The sequence below is a fragment of the Portunus trituberculatus genome, chromosome 38, assembly GCF_017591435.1.
Source record: "Portunus trituberculatus isolate SZX2019 chromosome 38, ASM1759143v1, whole genome shotgun sequence".
Taxonomy (NCBI): domain Eukaryota; kingdom Metazoa; phylum Arthropoda; class Malacostraca; order Decapoda; family Portunidae; genus Portunus; species Portunus trituberculatus.
In genome coordinates this window covers 6,433,482-6,452,308 of record NC_059292.1, presented here as the reverse complement: position 1 = coordinate 6,452,308, position 18,827 = coordinate 6,433,482, and the positions used below count along the sequence as shown (strand labels likewise).

The 18,827-nt window shown below is 39.6% G+C and overlaps 1 long non-coding RNA gene across 1 annotated transcript in view; it reads left to right on the top strand.

Annotated features, from left to right (window-relative positions):
- Positions 1–10,363: 10,363 nt before the first annotated feature.
- The window catches only part of LOC123515076, a 17,414-nt gene continuing 8,950 nt past the window's right edge, over positions 10,364–18,827 (top strand). Inside the window, exons 1-2 of the long non-coding RNA XR_006677766.1 lie at positions 10,364–10,616; positions 12,772–12,827. This is a non-coding gene — a long non-coding RNA (uncharacterized LOC123515076). The remainder of the gene's footprint in view (positions 10,617–12,771; positions 12,828–18,827) is intronic.

Here is an 18,827-nt window from a genome sequence, read left to right as displayed (position 1 = left end):
ACATTCGCTGATTACGGGTTTGTTTTCATTTTTTATATGTGAAAAAATTTGTACAGGCTCATTATAATTTGTAGTTTATCTCCTCATTGTTCTATTAATTACTTATTGAATATATATATATAAATATATATATATATATATATATATATATATATATATATATATATATATATATATATATATATATATATATATATATATATATATATATATATATATATATATAAAATTGATAGAACAGTGAGGAGATAAGAAACTACAAATTGTAAATATAATACATATATATTTTATTTATTTATTTATTTATTTATTTATTTATTTACTATATATTTATCTATTTATCTATTTATTTATTTATTTGTTCACTTGCATCCCTCTAATTTTAAGACGACTGTTTTCTTCTCTTACAAATTTTTGTTTTGAATGTGTTTGAGAGCCAAAAGTTAGTTTTTCGACATCGTTGTGAATTTACTAATAAAGTGTAACATTTTGGAGCTCTTCGCTTATTGGCGCAGTCTGCAGTAACACTAATTTTTTTAGTTGTTAATGTTTATAACTTCACGGAGATAAATGTTCAGTTTCCCTCTTAGCCCCGGGGAGGAATGCTCTTCACAACAAAGGCGAACTCTGCTTTTGGCGTAAATGAAATCCTCAGCGTGGAAGTGGCGGCAGGTGTCGAGGAAGCCCACTCAGTGTTGTTTAATGATACGCCGGGGAGCGATTCATTACGGCCACGAGCGAGAGCCAGTTGACTCATCTGTTCCTTTGACGCACACGCCCACGCAGGTCTGTAATCACCTTTAATAAGACATGCCGAGACCATCCATGCAGCGTGTCCCGAACCCTCACACTCCACCTGACCACAGTCACATGAACTTGTCCACCCCTTCACTTACTGTCTCTATGATTCCTTCCTTATACCAAGTTCATTCGAGTTTCAACAATAAAGAGAGTACCGTTGCATCTCTTTTCAATTTTTTTTCACAAAGTTAGATTGATTTCCAACATAAGAATACATGAACTGAAAACCCACGTGAATTGTATTTTTCTTAATTTCCTAAATGCGTGTCTTTTTCTTTTTTATTGACGTTTTTTATTCTTTTAATGGCAAAGTGGTATATTTTCCTTCGAATCTCAACAGAAAAGGCATCTACCTTACTCCCCTCGTCTTCCTCTTCCCCTCACGTAACCCAACAGGGCAACTTATCCTTCCTGTCACTCACTGTCCCCTATACTCGCTCAGCTGTAGTGTTACATATTCCTCCTATTCATACCAATAAAGAGATCCCTTGCATAACTTAACAGTACACAACAACCAGCCTTACTTCTCTTGTCCTGCGCCTCCTTCCTCTTTCCTCTTTCCTCATCTTACTCATCCCACTCATCAGTATTGGTACATACGATGTCTAATGATTTTTTGTTCAGTTCCTTTCTCCTCCAGCCAGCTTTACTTCCTACTCGGTTACTCTTCAGCTGCGGGCAGTCAAAGGGAGGCTTAATAATTCCAGTACCACCATTAGTATATGATAGTAGAGTCAAGCCTCTAACACCCCACACGGACCCTTCACCACCTCCCCCCACTAGCCGCCGCCACCTGCTTCATAATATAAGACAAGCACCGCACCGCCTGGACCGCCCGAGATTTTCAACCCCCTTAGGAGAACCACTTACAGAAATGACATTTTTCATCTTGTCCTAGATTAATGAGGCGCTTCCGAACACCGTTCTCTCTCTCTCTCTCTCTCTCTCTCTCTCTCTCTCTCTCTCTCTTCGGTAAGGGCTGTGGAGAATGGTATTATAGGGTTTGAGAAGTCATATTTCCATTATAATATTATCTTCGCGGGGGGGACCGGGACCGGGGGATTTTTGGATTATCATTATTTTTGTGGTAGTAGTTGCTATAGTAATTATTGTCGTTTTTTTTGTCGTTGTTGTTGAAGTAATTCCTGTTGTTATCGTTGTTCTTTAATGATGGTAGCAATAGTAGTAGTAGTAGTAGTAGTAGTAGTAGTAGTAGTAGTAGTTAGTTAGTAGTAGTAGTAGCAGTAGTGGTGGTAGTAGTAGTAATAGTAGTAGTAGTAGTAGTAGTAGTAGTAGCAGTAGTAGTAGCAGCAGCAGCAGCAGCAGCAGTAGCAGTTGCAGTAGTAGCAGTGTTGTTGTGGTAGCAGCAGTAGCAGCAGTAGTAGCAGTAGTAGCAGCAGCAGTAGTAGTAGTAGTAGTAGTAGTAGTAGCAGTAGTAGCAGTAGTAGTAGTAAGTAGTAGTAGTAGTAGTTAGTAGTAGCAGCAGCAGTAGTAGTGGTTATAGTAGCAATAGTGACAGTAATAGTAGTAGTAGTAGTAGTAGTAGTAGTAGTAGTAGTAGTAGTAGTAGTAGTTATAGAAGTAGTAGTGATGGTGGCGGTAGTGGTGATAGTAATAGTAGTAGTAGTAGTGTTCTTCCTTGTAACGCCATGCTACGCTGGAAATCGTATTATAAAAGTGACGTGGATATAATGTTCCGATTTGTGGCTTAACAATATTTTTGAATAGATGCGTAGAGAGAGAGAGAGAGAGAGAGAGAGAGATTTCCAGTATTTGTTTCATTGCTTCATCACTTTACTCATTATGATTCATTCTTATGTGATATTCATGGGTGTCTAAGTATCCTCTAAATTTCCTTTCTCTTTTCATTTCAGGGAGTTAGTTGATAAAGTCTCCCCTTATCATATTCCATTTTCTTTTTCTTCCTTTTTTTTTGTGAGTGCAGTAAAGATTTTTGTGTTTTTCTTGGTTTCTTCATCAACAAAGTGAGAGAGAATTATTTCCTTCCTATCGTGAAACATTCCCGCCTTGATGTGGAAATGTTGATATGTGTCTTCTGCGGTCTTCGAGTTAGTCTTAAAATTTTCACTAGTGTCATTTTTCGAATCTCAAAAAACTCCATTTTTTTTTATCTGTTTAACCTGCGTGATTTTCTCTTTGTTTGTTTTATTTCTTTTTCTTTATTTTGTTCGTCTTGAGCAGCAGTGACCCAGTGTCGGCGAATGACTAATGATGCATTGTCTCCGCTAAGTTGATAAAGTTTTTTTTTCTTTTTTACTTCCTCTTTTGAAATCACATTTATATTCTGAGTTTTTTTTTTCTTATTTCCTCACCCAGCAGTGCGTGTTTTAATAGACTTTTTAACGATTCTATCTCGGAACATAAAACTTTATTATTCGTTTGTGACATTAATCATCAATTCTCATTTATCTTTATCATTCTGCAAACGTTACAGCATTTACCTGCCTTATTTTGTCTCTTATTGAATACCTGACACGTTTATTATTGCCAAGAGTATTCAGTAGAACTAGGTTTCGTGAATTTCCTTTACATCAAAGTGCTTTTCTTTTTAGCATTCTGAGCATCGCGTTTTCTTGCTCAAAATTTCGTTTCGTTTCAAGATAAAACATTTATTGTGCGAGTTTTGACGTCCTCGATTCCACTTATATTCTTAACTGCATTTCCTTGTAAATTAAATTGTCTAATTTTCATAAAGACCCGAAATTTCTTTGAATATGTAAAAAGTTCCCCGGACCGATTTGCTTGCTTCTCTCGGGCTCACGTGTTTTCATGTTTTTTTTTTTTTTTTTTTTTTTTTTTTTATTCCTTTGCTTTCTTGTCTGTCCATTCCATTCCACACCGTCGTATATATATTTTTTTTTCCCGAGGCTCATGATACTGAAAATTTGATGGGTTTTTTCTTATTTTTGTTTGGTCCTGTAATAATTTTTAGGCTTTCTTTCTAAAACTGTGGTTTTATTTATGTACGTTTTCTAATATAATTTTTTTTTTCATTTGATTTAATTCATGGAGGTTCACAAAATACAGCGATAAAATAATTCTAGAAAATACGTGCGTGAAATTAGTCCTCTGGAAAAATGCATCTTTTGGACTGCCTTGTTTCTTTTGAACATGGGACGCGACACAGTGACCCAGTTGAGAGAGAGAGAGAGAGAGAGAGAGAGAGAGAGAGAGAGAGAGAGAGAGAGATGTGAGTGTGAATGTGTGTGTGTGTGTGTGTGTGTGTGTGTGTGTGTGTGTGTGTGTGTGTGTGTGTGTGTGTGTGGTGTGTGCATTTTTGGTTGCAGAGAAGGATAAAATAATAATAACATAAGGCGTTAAGGGAAGCTGCAAGGAACCTTAAGTCATAAAGCCTCCAATACACGTGACAACTCCTGTATAGATTAAGCCCTTCAATACTGGGACACAATTTTGCCATTTCATTGACATTAGGAAGGGTCTATGGAGGTCAGAAGATTAATGGCCAGAGTCTTTACCATTTCAATCCCTACATATATCTCTGAAGCTGTATAAAATCACCAAATAGTAAGCAGAATGAATATAGAAACGCGTCATGGTACTCAAGTGGCTAAACCTGACCATTTCCACTTACCATCTTCACTCACAAATTTGTCCGATCTTGTGTTGAAGCTTCCTCTCGACTCGGTGTTAAAGAAAATAAATGAACAAAGAATAAAAGCATCATTAGTTTATTCCACTCATCTGTTAATCTTTTTGAAAACCAGTTCTTTCGAATTTCTTTTTATTTATTTATTTTTTTTTTTATTTATTTATCAAAAAACAAGGGTCTGAAATGAAAGTGAAGCAAGAAAATGTATCACTGTCACTTGTTGCACGTATCATAACGACGCTTTGTTTCCTCTCTAAATGCATTTCAGCTCAATGCATAGGGAGTGAGGCAACACAAGTAACATAAATAATTCCTTCATTACACTGACTGATATTCACAAAGGTTACACGATTTCACCCCATTTCATTACACGTTCGAGTCTGTAGTACCTGTGTTGCTGGATTTAGAACGGAAAAAATATCCACGTACCATGAACCCACTGTAGAAAACCTATAAAGTCACGTATCTCAAGCAACGAACACAATTTTCTGGGTCTAATTTACCTTCGATCACCACTCACCCTATTTCGTTACATGCCCGAGTCTGCTGTACATGTGTTGGTGGATTTAGAACGCATAAAATACCCACGTACCATGAACCCACTGTAAATAACCTATTAAGTCACGTACGTATCTGAAGCAACGAACACAATTTCATGGGTCTAATTTACCTTCGATCACCACCACGTACGACTGCTGACAGCTATGATGCTTTTCTTTTTTTTTATGGAAACGGGGAAGAAAAGATATACAGCTGGCTCAAGAGAAAGTAGGGAAGGGAAGGGTTGAAAAAGAGCTAAAGAAAGATAGAATGCGACCGTGATACTGAATTGTGCTTCCTTTAGAGATTCCAGCATTGGGAGTGGAGGAGAAACTTGGCAGTGGAGGCAAACACGCTAGAAAATTCATGTAGGTGAGGCGGGAGGTGGCGGGGCGGAGAGTGTGGGAGTGCGGAGTGCGCCGATAAGGAAGGTTTAATTAACGGAGTGAGAGTTTGTGTGTGCTTTAGGCGAACTATTTCTGTATTTATAGGTGCTCTCTCTCTCTCTCTCTCTCTCTCTCTCTCTCTCTCTCTCTCTCTCTCTCTCTCTCTCTCTGAGTAATATGTTAAGCTGAAGAAAATCCACCTCTGTATTCCCCTGACTCAAAGAATGCGAATTTTATATTATTACTATTATTATAATTATTATTATTATTGTTATTATTATTATTATTGCTTTGTTATTATTATTATTATTTTTATCACTATTATTGTTATCGTTATCATTATTATTGTTATTATTATTATTATTATTATTATTATTATTATTATTATCATCATTATCATGATTGTCTTTATTATCATTATTGTCTTTATTATTATTATTATTATTATTATTATTATTATTATTATTATTATTGTTATCATTTTTATTATTATTATTATTATCATCATTATCGTCATTGCTATTGTTGTTATTATTATTGTTGTTGTTTTTATTATTGTTACTGCTATTACCATTACTATTACTACTACTACCACAACAACAACTACTACTACTATTGCTACTACTACTACTACTACTACTACTACTACTACTACTACAAATTACATATCTGTTTGTCTATCTATCTATCTATCTACCTGTTTGTTCATATATTCATTAGATTTGTATATTGTTGAAAAATAATGGTGCGCTGGTGGGTTCTCTGAGTTCATTATCTTCTTTCTCCTCCCTCGTCGCCGCCAGAATACATAAATTAATACGTGATTCTAGAAAGGAAGGTTACGCTGAAATGTTTGAGTTTATTATAACATTAAGCACGATATATAACCGAAAGGAATTATAATACCTCTTGAGTGTAGGTGTAACATTACTAATATGATTGACCTATAGGAAGCAGAGGCAAGCGTGAAGGATGACTATGTGATGGTGGCTCTTCACATGTTATCATTACTATTACTATTACTATTTTTGAATTATATCATTACATTTTTATATTGTTCTTGTGTATATTTGCTTGTTTGTATCCTTTATATAATATCACCATTACATATTTTGGCGCCAGCGGTAATATATCCAGATAGTGGCTCCTCACCTGTTACCATTATTATCATTACTATTACTATTTTTATATTGTTCTTAAGTATATTTGCTTGTTTGTATACTTTATAACTAGGAATAGAGTCATTATTTGCCACGTTTCATATCCAAGAGTGATGAAAGTGCCAAAGTTGTGAAATAACGTTAGTATCAATAAGGAAATACTGAGAAAAAGTAAGTAATGCGGGCGAATAAGTATTGCTTGTTGCACCTGGATGGAAGACAAAACTGGTATTATATCGTGTCTTTAGAACGAAGTTAAGGAAAAGTTGAAAGTTATAGGGAAACAGGAGGAGAGCGTCAGTAGCATCGGGATGGTGAGAGAGAGAGAGAGAGAGAGAGAGAGAGAGAGAGAGAGAGATTACTAAGGAAGAGCAGCAACTTAAAGACACATAGGCGCGTCAGAAATAGCAACATGATGGGACTTGCTTTACGAATTACCAGTGTCACCTTTATTATTTTATCTCCAGGCTAGACGGAGAGAAAAAGAAAAAAATGAGAGGAAGCAAGAGAGAGAGAGAGAGAGAGAGAGAGAGAGAGAGAGAGATGGAGATGAAGATGGAGAGGGATGCAGTTAGTCACCCGAAGCAGGAAGACAGATGAAAGGAGGATGAACGGCAGGAAGAAAAGAAAAAAATGGACTTGGAATTACAAGAATGGGATGGAGAGAGAGAGAGAGAAGAAAGTGTCGCTGTGAGGAAGGTCAGTGTTGCTTGCATTTTATTTATGATGACATGGAAGATCGTCTCGCCTCGCTGGTCTCTCTATGGCTCAAAGTAAAGCAATAGCAATACATTCTCTCTCTCTCTCTCTCTCTCTCTCTCTCTCTCTCTCTCTCTCTGAATATTTTATCTTTTTATCGTTTTCTTTTCCATTTCAAGTGTTTTCTTTTTCTTTTTTGTGAGTTAATGTTATTTTTAGTGTCTTATAAATGTTCATATCTTATCATTTTTTCCAGTTACTCTCTCTCTCTCTCTCTCTCTCTCTCTCTCTCTCTCTCTCTCTCTCTCTCTCTCTCTCTCTCTCTCTCTCTCTCTCTCTCTCTCTCTCTCTCTCTCTCTCTCTCTCTCTCTCTTTTCATCTCCGCCTTTTCTCATTTATTTTTTCCTCTGCAGGTTCGGTTCGTTTTCTTGTCAAAACTTTTCTTTTCTTTTCACTCTCCTTTCCGCGTCCTGATTTTCCTTTCTTGTTCTAATATCTTCTGACCCTAAAAGTTTTTATGCCTCTTTTTTTGCCTTTCCATTAGCTTTCTTTTATTATTCTTGCATTTTTTCCTGCTTTATTCTTTCCACTATTTTTGCTCTCCGCTTTTCTATCTATTTTGGCAGAATATTACGTGTGTCTCCGCCCACCACATTGATGTATTCTTCTCATCTCTTATATTATATTCTGTTTTCCATGTATTACTACTTTTTTTTCTCGTTCAGACTCGGACTAACTCTTTTCTCTCCTGTTATTTTCATCCACTGCTGAATGCAAGGTTTGAATTCGCATGGTAGAGAATTCACACCAAACCTTTCTTCTACTTTGAACTTCAGAGGGAGTGAAAGAGAGGGATGGAGAAGGGGAGAGAGAGAGAGAGAGGGATAGGGGAAGAGGAAATACGGGTGAGGGAGGTTAGATATGGGCAATGGTGAAGTATAGAATGTTTCGTGTCATTTTATTTCCCTACCTCGTAAAACGTATAATTGCGCTCGGAGTAATTGTTAGCGTCCGTGCAGCGCTTCCTTTATGTCTGGGTGTTGTGAGCGATGGCGCTGGAATGGGTAATGATATGGTCTATTTAATTACTGAACTTCATGCATATAAATGTCTTATTTACGTGACTCTCCTCGCGCTCTACCCGCCGATTAACTATATTGAATTTCAAGGTCATTTGGAGTAGCGGAGTCGTGCTGTCCGTAAGTGCTGTGTCGGCGTCCGCTTGGTGTTTTGGGTGTTGCATCTCTATGTACTTAGCGAATGTGAACCAGCATGGGGGAATAATTACACTATCAATTAGCTGATTACTCTTTCTGTATGGGTAGATCAACTAATCAGTAAGCCAGTCACTTAATCAGTTTGTTATTCTGTGAACTGTTCAATTAATCTATGGTGATTACTACCAGATGGAAATAATTACTTTGTCCTAAGGTTGTTTTTTCAATGTAATTCGAAAATAGTTGTAGTTTCAAACATGAAGGTTGAAGGGAGGCGAAGCACTATTCACGTGTGTGTGTGTTTATCTGTTCAGGTTGTTGAATATCCTCAGTGTGGAACCTCTACGACATCACTCCACTGAGGCGAGACAGTCCAGCTTTGGTGTGGTTAGCCGAGTCCAGGCTTGCAACCTTATCCAGTGAATCTTATCCTTGACCCGATTCCGAATACGAAGAATAATTCACCGTTAGGGAAGCTGCACGATGCTGATACACGGCTGCAGAACGCCTCACCTGCCGCCCTGCCTCTGATGGACACAGCTAGAAGAACACAGCAGCGGTGATGAGTACAAGGCAAAGCATGTCGTTGAATATCAGTTAGCTGAAACTCGCTGGACAAATCATAAAGAAAAAGAGAAGAACATCATAACGATCAATAATTAGAACAACCTCACGGAAAAATTATACTCTTGACAGCCATAGATAGCTAAAGATAACCCATCTTAATAAGACATAAACATCAAGTACCTATTTGAGAAGATTCATTGGTGCCTCTTGTAGGGTCGCTGATGTGCCAAATGTGCAATAGTTAGCCAGCGTGGATCGAAGTCAATTTTCTTCTCTTGCTTATAAATGGACAGCTTCCCACTCATAACGCTACAGAGTGGAGCGTTGATTGAGCGTGCCGTGTTTGTGGAATGCAAAATGTGCTTACGTGAGTGTTTGTCTGAGAATCGACCCCATGTGAAGGCAGCGATTGAAGCAAATAGCATACGGATCGGTGCCTTCCTATCTATTAATGGTCATTTTATTTAAGAGCATTCAATACTTTATCAATTAGCAAATACAGGAAGTCAGCAAATAATGATCGGACAGTTTTACTATTGTTCTCTCCTTTATACATTATATATTGCTCCTTTCTTTCATATATGTTTCTTTTTTTTAAGTAATGTACATCATTGTTTCGGCAATAGAGGTTTTTTTTATATGCCATTCTCAAAAGCCTTCTAGATAGATGTGTGGCTAGACTGATGGGTGAATGGTTGGGTAAGTGAGCAGATGGCGGGATAGTTGGAATGCTAAATGGATGTAAAAATGGGTAGATTTCTGAATGGATGGATGATTATCTGCTTTGAAAGAGTGAATATACAGCTAGATGAGTCGATGGATGAATGGATGGATTGATGGAAAGGTGGGCGAAAGGCTGATGACTGGACGAGTGGCTGGCTGATTGACAAAGTGTTCTACAAATGAGAGAATGAACGAGTGAGTGATAGTTTGGCTGGTGAGCTGGTCCCCGCTTTCTCGCCAGTGAATACGTGACCTATGAGATGTCGGAATGACCAACCCAACGGCCGGCAAACTGTTTGTAGAGCGAGGAAATGACGGATGAATAGGACAGTGAATAGAACAATGACTACCAGCGCTCACACACACACACGCGCACACGCGCGCGCGCACACACACACACACACACACACACACACACACACACACACGGCCCGGTAGCTCAGTGGTTAGAGCGCTGGCTTCACAAGCCAGATGACCGGGGTTCGATTCCCCGGCCGGGTGGAGATATTTGGGTGTGTCTCCTTTCACGTGTAGCCCTTGTTCACCTAGCAGTGAGTAGGTACGGGATGTAAATCGAGGAGTTGTGACCTTGTTGTCCCGGTGTGTGGTGTGTGCCTGGTCTCAGACCTATCCCAAGATCGGAAATAATGAGCTCTGAGCTCGTTCCGTAGGGTAACGTCTGGCTGTCTCGTCAGAGACTGCAGCAGATCAAACAGTGAATTACACACACACACACACACACACACACACATTCGTTATCTTTAAGAATGGAAGGATTTGTAAGCAAGGTATAGTTTCGATCCCACGCCCTCACACGCCCCTGGATGCAAAGCGTGTGCTGCTGAGGAAAGGGGACGAGCGCATGGAGGAACATCAGACGCACTTAATTAAGGTGAGGAACGTGAGGTGGAGATAGAAGATTTCGCGAGAGAATTTTAAGAAGACGAAGAAGCGGAAATCCAGTGATGGTGAGCAACACTCCTGCATCATTCGCGGTTTTGCATACAGAAGTGGATGGCTGCTGGCCAACAAAGGCACGTTTCTCTTTGCATTCAAAGCAAAAATTGAATTATATGTATAGTGATACGCTTTGTTTTGCTAGTTGCATATGTGCACAACACCTGCGACTATACCAAGGCTTAGAAGTGCACTTTCATATGCATGCACACACACACACACACACACACACACACACACACACACACACACACACACACACACACACACACACACACACACACACACACACACACACACACTGTTCTACGGATATATACTATGAAATGTTTACGATCTTAGTTTGAAAACTTATAAGAGTTGGAAAAATGCCAAGATATTAATTAAGGAAGAAATGTATGGCCAATGTTCTGAGGAAATTATCCTTAGCTCGAAAAAAACTAACATTTTTAGTGATATTCAGCAAGATTAATGTGGCAATTGTAGATCCTGCTGAATTAATAAATGTTCCCAGAGTGTCGTCTCCCCAAGTTAGCCAGTGGCGGTCTTGCCTGTCTGGCGTGTCAAGACCAGCAGTGGACGAGGCGAAGCGCTTCATCATCATTAAATTGCAAGACCAGCAGTTGTTATTATCGCTTCCACGCTGACTGCCAGACTGTAGGCTGCTGTTTAACTGACGCCGTAACGGATGTGCCCAGAATAGCTGAGGCCAGATGTTGTCCGCACATTACTGTTGGTCCACCTGCCAGCGTGTTGTCCTCATGCGCTGACATGATACGAACACTGTGCACTCCGTCACTGCATCAGCTTTGTTACCGAATTGTTAGATATCTAGCTGATTCGCTCACTAACAATATTTGGCAGTGTTGCGCACGTGTCTTCTACGACGACAGGGTTGCTGACAACGTTGTTTCAGCCATGTATGAAGTCTCGCGTGACCCCATCCTCCTATACACACGTGTTCTTATTTCAGATTAACATACTGGTGCATTTCATGAATCTTATACCTGTGCCTCGCGACCTTTTCCCACTCGCACCCTCTGACCCCCAGTAGTCAGTATCAAACGTCCAGAAAGCAACGCCAAAGGACCAAAAATCAGCGAGCAATAACTCCACCTAACAGCAACAGATTGCGGCGTAACAGTAACAAATCGCGGCAGTGAAGTTTAATGTAACGTGTCACGGCAGCGCGGCACAGTACAGTGTCCCCAATAGTAATTAAAGTAAGGCGAAACTGAGTGATGGTCATTATGTTGTGCCGGTCATTTATATAACACCAAGTGGTGATGTATTTCCAGCTGGTGGTAGTGTAGTGATGGAAGCGGGGCGCGAAGCGAGGGCAGGCTTCATGTCAGACACGGAGGGAGTAAGACAGGTGGCAGTCACGTAGATTGTCAGGGGATGGTGAGGGTGTTATGGCACGGCTAAGGGAGAGACTGCTATAGCGTAGGGAAGGTTGCAGTGCAGGGCGTGGCTGTCAAGGGGCGGGAAGACGAACAGGCGACGCTCACGAGGGACGAAAGATGTCCTCACTCCCCACACCTGTGACAAATGGCGGAGCAGCGGAATGTGTAATGCAGCCGTCCTGTGCTTGGGATATTTTCATGTCGCCTTGAAAGTGAGAGCAGTGAATTCTTGGAAAGTGATGTGTGTGAAATGTAGGTGATCTGTTCCTAAGGGTGCGCTGGATTAACGGAAATGGTCGCGTGTTCGGAAGGGAGAGTCACCTTGTCCGTGCAGGCTGCCCAGGTGGGCGGGCTGGTCCTCGCTGTCTCGTTCCCAGTGTAGAGGCGGTAATTATTTTCAGCACTTTACCATGGAATTAAGAGAGCCGGCCGCTCCAGCAGCAGCAGCAGCAGCAGGAAACACCAGGCTCCATCCCAAACAATTTCATCACGTTTGGTTTTTTTCGAGAGATTAATTAGTTAATCAGCTTAACAATATTAAATTCACTAAATTAAATGTACTAAATTTTGGATGCCAGTTGTCCTTAGTGACCTGCACGTGCCATGAAGGACCGCAGGCACACTGACTGTCGCCTGCACGACCATGGCGAGCTGTTTGTTTGATTACGTTATTTCCTTTTTCAGAGAAGTGGCACTGCTGTTCACGCCAAGGACGCCCGGACGCCTCGCTCACTGTGAAGGTAATGGAGCTCCCTTACGTATAATCACCAAAGGGGAGGCGGGATGCACGTCATGTTGAATTTTCATGGGGCTTAATTTACAGATCCAAACACAAAGATAAATTTTTCCTCTCGCTTTCTTGCTGACTTATTAAACAACTGATATACTGGTGAGAGAATTGCATTTCCGGTTTCATGCTGATCTGAGGCTGCCACACAAACCAAGTATTTTAGAAATGTATTTAGAGCCACCCTGCCATTCCTGACGTGCACTCGCGCCTCAAATTTATATATTCCACGTAGTCTGGACTCAAGTTCATACTCCTGTAACTTTATATATTTTTCAGCCACAATTGAAGTACTTTCATTGGTCGTATAATTAATTTTAACTATGACTGACGAAAAGGAGACTTTCATTTAATTATTTTTTTCTTGGCACCACCATGTATTTTTTTCTGATGTGATTTTACTGCTTTTATTTCCAAACTATTACTGAATAAAGAAACTTTTATAGTATATTGAATACACTTGAAACTGTTTGGTTACTTATGAAACGAAAACCCAGACTTTTCACCTCCAAGTAAACAGTAATGATGCAGTAGCTACAGAGGGACACCCACGTGTAGAATTAGGATTAAGGGCTTGTTGCACCTTCCCTTATTATTTTAAGGCCTTATTTCTTAATTCTAACATAAATCATATCCCGCCTCTCGCTCAATACTGTAGATAGTCCTTACAAAAATGCACTCCCTCTTTACTAATCGTGTTCATTCAGCGCCGCGTCACAATGCCGTAAAACAACACACGAAACACTCAACACAATGATGTGATCGAAGTCACCCACTGGTATACACTTCCCAGCCACCAGGACGTGTCTCTCAGGCGTTGAGGGTCCCTTCCCCTTTACTTACTTGGCGTGGTGTGTTGTCGCTCTTGGCTTACCTTTCCCCACTTCTGAATTTACGTGGAGGTTGGAGGTTAAGTTTGCGAGTTACGCTTCAGGCGGGAATTACGTGGCTGAGTTAACGCGTGCAGGAGTTGTGTTCACTGGTGGGTATACCTTGCCCACCGAGTCCATTAAGAGGTCCTTGGGAGAGAGAGAGAGAGAGAGAGAGAGAGAGAGAGAGAGAGAGAGAGAGAGAGAGAGAGAGAGAGATTTGATTTATTTCCCTTATCATTTTTCCAATTATTTGTCATGTTTTAGGTACATCCATTAATTTCCTACATAGTTTTTTTCAGTCACTTACTGCATCTAGTTATGAATGTACCATTATGTTTATCATTATGATCACACACACACACACACACACACACACACACACACACACACACACACACACACACACACACACACACACACACACACACACACACACACACACACACACACACACACACACACACACACACACACACACACACACACACACACACACACACACACACACACACACACACACACACACACACCCAGAGCGACGAGAGGGAGAGAGGTGCATAGACAGACAGACAGACAGACAGACAACTTTGGACCCTTTGTTCCCTGGCAAATAATTGTGCCATTATTAATAATTGCCCACCGCTAATGAGGGTTTGGTTCGCTAATCAGTTAATGTCTCCAGCCGAGGAGCAGCATTTTACCGTCTTCGCTATATTTCCGCATCGTATTTCATCGTGTTCGTTTCGTCGCTTTGCGTGTCGTGTGTCTAATTCGCTTCAGATTATCTTAGTGCAGTTTCGTACCTCGTTCACTTTCATTCGTTTTCACCGCGGTCTATTAGCCACAGATCACTCATAAACGCTTCTTTGTTGTTGTATTTATTCATTTCTTACTGAAAGAATTTTCCTGAATATTATGGAGAGAGAGAGAGAGAGAGAGAGAGAGAGAGAGAGAGAGAGAGAGAGAGAGAGAGAGAGAGAGAGAGAGAGAGAGAGAGAGAGAGAGAGAGAGAGAGAGAGAGAGAGAGAGAGAGAGAGAGAGAGAGAGAGAGAGAGAGAGAGAGAGAGAGAGGGTTGGGGGGCACAAATCTTCGTAAAAGTTCATTGGCCGGGTTAAAAATAGTTTCACTTCTTTTCATCAACCAGAAATGCTTGAACAAGACACCCATTAACCACCACCACCACCACCATCACCGTTCTGTTGCATAGAGTAACTGGAGAGCGTAGGTTGTGCGGCCACACGGACACATCCTACACTGGATTAATTAAGGCCACGAAATATGCAAGGAGCGAGTGGGTAACACAGCTTCATCTTTTCCTCTTCCCAGATGGTTTCGTTGTTAACTGGAACATAGTGAACACTTAACATACTATACAAAGAATGATTTTACCTATTCTCAAATTTTGTATAATCCTTCTGAGATCTCTGGGAAGTGGCACATCAATGGGCCTTTCTTTTCTCTCTATTTCTTGCCCTAAACCTTTACTTCTTACATGAAAAATAGCCTTTATCACAAACTATGCACTTTTATTATTTCCCGAGTTAATAGCCGAGAGACAAATAAAAGTAGTGAAATGATTTTAAAATGTCAATAAAGAATGAATAATGGATATAGCAATTTTCTATCAGCGTATTGGACCTCCGGAGTTCATAAGAAGCAGAGCACGTGTACATTTCATTGCTATTTTTCATTAACTGCACTGTTCACTTGGCTGATAATCAAAAACAGTCCATGCAGCGTTAACACGAGGGCATCAGTAGTATTCAGTACTAGCGGACATTATACATAGTGAAATTGTATTCTGTTTTCCAATTAGCGAAAGGAAATTAGACAGTACTCATTCATACAAGAATATGCATTTATAATTTTCATTGACATGGACGTATGAATAATGTCAATGGATCTGAAACCAGACCTTGGGAGGGACAATAAATTTTTCAGGTCAGGTCATTCTCGAGTTGCTTCCACCTGCTACCAGTCATCGGAACGTCTTTGTGTTGATTAGATAGCACATTATTCGTGGCTTTATATTTGCAATAGATTAATATTTGAACATGCATTATGTTCTAGTCGAGTTTGTACTGTACGTGATTGTTTCTGAGAATTTCCCTTATTTTTTTTTTTATCGAGTTGGTTAGGTGAGGTTAAATTAGGTTAGGTTAGGTTTTTATCGAGTTTTGTGGTATGTCATTAGTTGCTGGGGTAAATATCGATGTTACTTATGTTATACTCTGACTGTGTATGTGCCATATGAATTTATTTCACAGTATATTAATGTTTGTTTTTTACAAGAGTTATATTTTGGATGGAGATGAAAAAGAGAAAAGAACGAATATCCTCAAAAAGGAAATTAAAGCGAGAAGTTAATGTTTTATTTCAGACAGTGCCTGACTGGAATCAAGGTTCAGGTTAATACTCAGGAAGCGAAGGACACGTGTTATTTTTCCAGCAAAAATCACTTGGCATAGTAGGAGTATTGTATACATTGTGTTGGGAGTTTTTTTGAAAACACACAATCAGACAGATAGCCAGACAGACAGCCAGATAGACACACAGACAGCCAGACAGACAGACAAACAGACAACCAGACAGACAAATACACAGACAACCAGATATACACATAGACCGGCAGTGACGGCACAGAGACATCTGAGCCGCTGCCTACAATTTTCAAAGAATTACTGCTGCGGATGTAAGCTGGTTGGTAATTTCCAAGAGTCATTTATGTGCAGGAAAAAAAAAATAATAATTGCATCATGGAAATGAGAAAGTCTACCAAGAGTGTAAACATAGAATAGCGAAAGATAGAGGAGTGAGGCGAACAGTCTATCGGGTTCACAAGGGTTTGTCTCCTGTGTGCACAGTTCGGCTCACACGGGAAATTTAACTGGTATGCATCTGTAGTCCACCTATTCATCCCCCATCTACTGGCAATTTTTTAGTCGTCACATTTGCAGATAAGAAAAACTGTATCAAGTTTTTCATGTTTTTTCACTACAAGTTCCTTCTTTTGACATTTGATTCCCTGAGATATACTAAAAAATTCTGTGGCCACACTTTTTTTTAATTTAGTATGCTGTGAGATGTGGGCGAAGAATGATAGACGCCATCCCCAGCCAGCATGATCACATTTATGGTGTTGACGCGAACTAAACATAAAGTAGTAGAAGATAAACAGGAACTCCGTGAATAGAGGCACGAGGGACAGACATGCTTACCCTTATGAACTTATGCACAAAGATTCTTATTCCTTATTATTTGTGTGTGTGTGTGTGTGTGTGTGTGTGTGTGTGTGTGTGTGTGTGTGTGTGTGTGTGTGTGTGTGTGTGTGTGTGTGTGTTAATGCCCCACAGTGTAATATTTCATCAACATCAAGCGATCGTTTTTTTTTTTTTTTATCATTTTATGTTCGGACGTTATATTTTGATCCCAGCGCCTCATGGGAAGTATTTACAATCAGACAGGCTATTTACCGTCAAAGATCACAGGACTCTGCCGCTGGGTGTCAGGTGTTACCACATTTTCTCCTCTCTTCTTCGATCAGGAAAAAAGAAAAGAAAACGGAAAAAATACAATAATACTTAGCTCGCTGGCATGGTTGTTTTCCCCATGAGGTGAATGTTTGAAGCATCGCCAAACCCCACGCGGAAAAGTCACACAGATATTTTTAGTACGTACCTTGTTTCAGTAACCAAACAAAGCCAAACCTAAACGAAACCTAGCTTAGACTAACCTAACCTAGCCAAAATTGCACGGGGATATTTCACTACATAATTTACTGTAGTAATGAAATTAAGAAAATAAAGAAAAGCGTATATAAAGAGATCTGCCAGAGTTCAAAATTGTCTTGTTTCTACTGAGTCAAAAACCTTCTTCCGATTGGTTATAAAACTAATATGCTTGGTGTGGCTTGTTCTTACCTATTCTTACTTACTTATTTATGAAGCTCTCTGGCCAAGATCAACAAAAGACCAACAAAGAATAATTTTTAAAAGAAGGTTCACTAAAAATACAAGTTTCTCCAAAAATATAATAAAACAATATTTTTAATTATGAGGTATACGTAATTCTGAATACGTTTAGTGTTATTACTGCACGTGAGTCATGAATTCTATAAAAGGTAAATTAGGATGGTATTTTTTTTCCAGTTTCGAACATCTCTTTTCCCTTAATGCTGCGTCACATTCTTTTCAGAAATAACTATCACAGTGCGGCAAAATTCAAGGAAGCTTTTCTGGTCTGAGCACTGAAAGATAACAAAATGACTGTTTTTATCCTTCCGCGTCTTGTAAAGCTTCTTGTAGTATAATGTCCTCTGCTCAGGCCATTCTCCGCTTCATTGCTGCGAGGGCTGAAGCTGCTTCCTGCATCCGTGTTTGTGATCATGTCTTCTCTGACGAGTAGCTGAAATTAGTTATATAGTCATCGAACACTTTACATGATATAATTCCTTCAACATAATATTTCCTCCATGTTATTCTTTCCTTTTATAAGCAATGAATATCACTTTTGTTTTGTATTTTGTGTTTTTATTATTTAATCTTTGGCTTGACGGAATACATATGTATCTCTGTCTTGCATTTCATATAGTGCACGATATTAGTTTTAATTAGCATGCTTTTTACGTGCTAACGAAGCTCACTCTCTCTCTCTCAAACACACACACACACACACACACACACACACACACATTTTTCTACTAATTGTTCTTTTCTGCATGACGGAATTCCATGGATGCAAGTAACAACTTTCTAGCGCCGGAAGGGCAATGCACTTGGTCCCCACACTCACATCACACTCACAGTCACTTGTCACGCGTTGACAACTAGTCGTCAGTCATCCACGAGAATAAAATTTTCTCTTATATTTGCAGTTATTCATGATATCTGTGACAATAGGATACTTTTAGCACCAAACTGTGATTGAGAGAATTTCTTAGAATTTAATGACAAGTGAGGTAGCGACATCAACACCTGTGAATGGCACTAACACGTGATGTCGCTACAAGTGCATGAAATTCTAAGAAACTCTCTCAATCACAGTTTGGTGCTAAAAGTATCCTATTGTCACAGATATCATG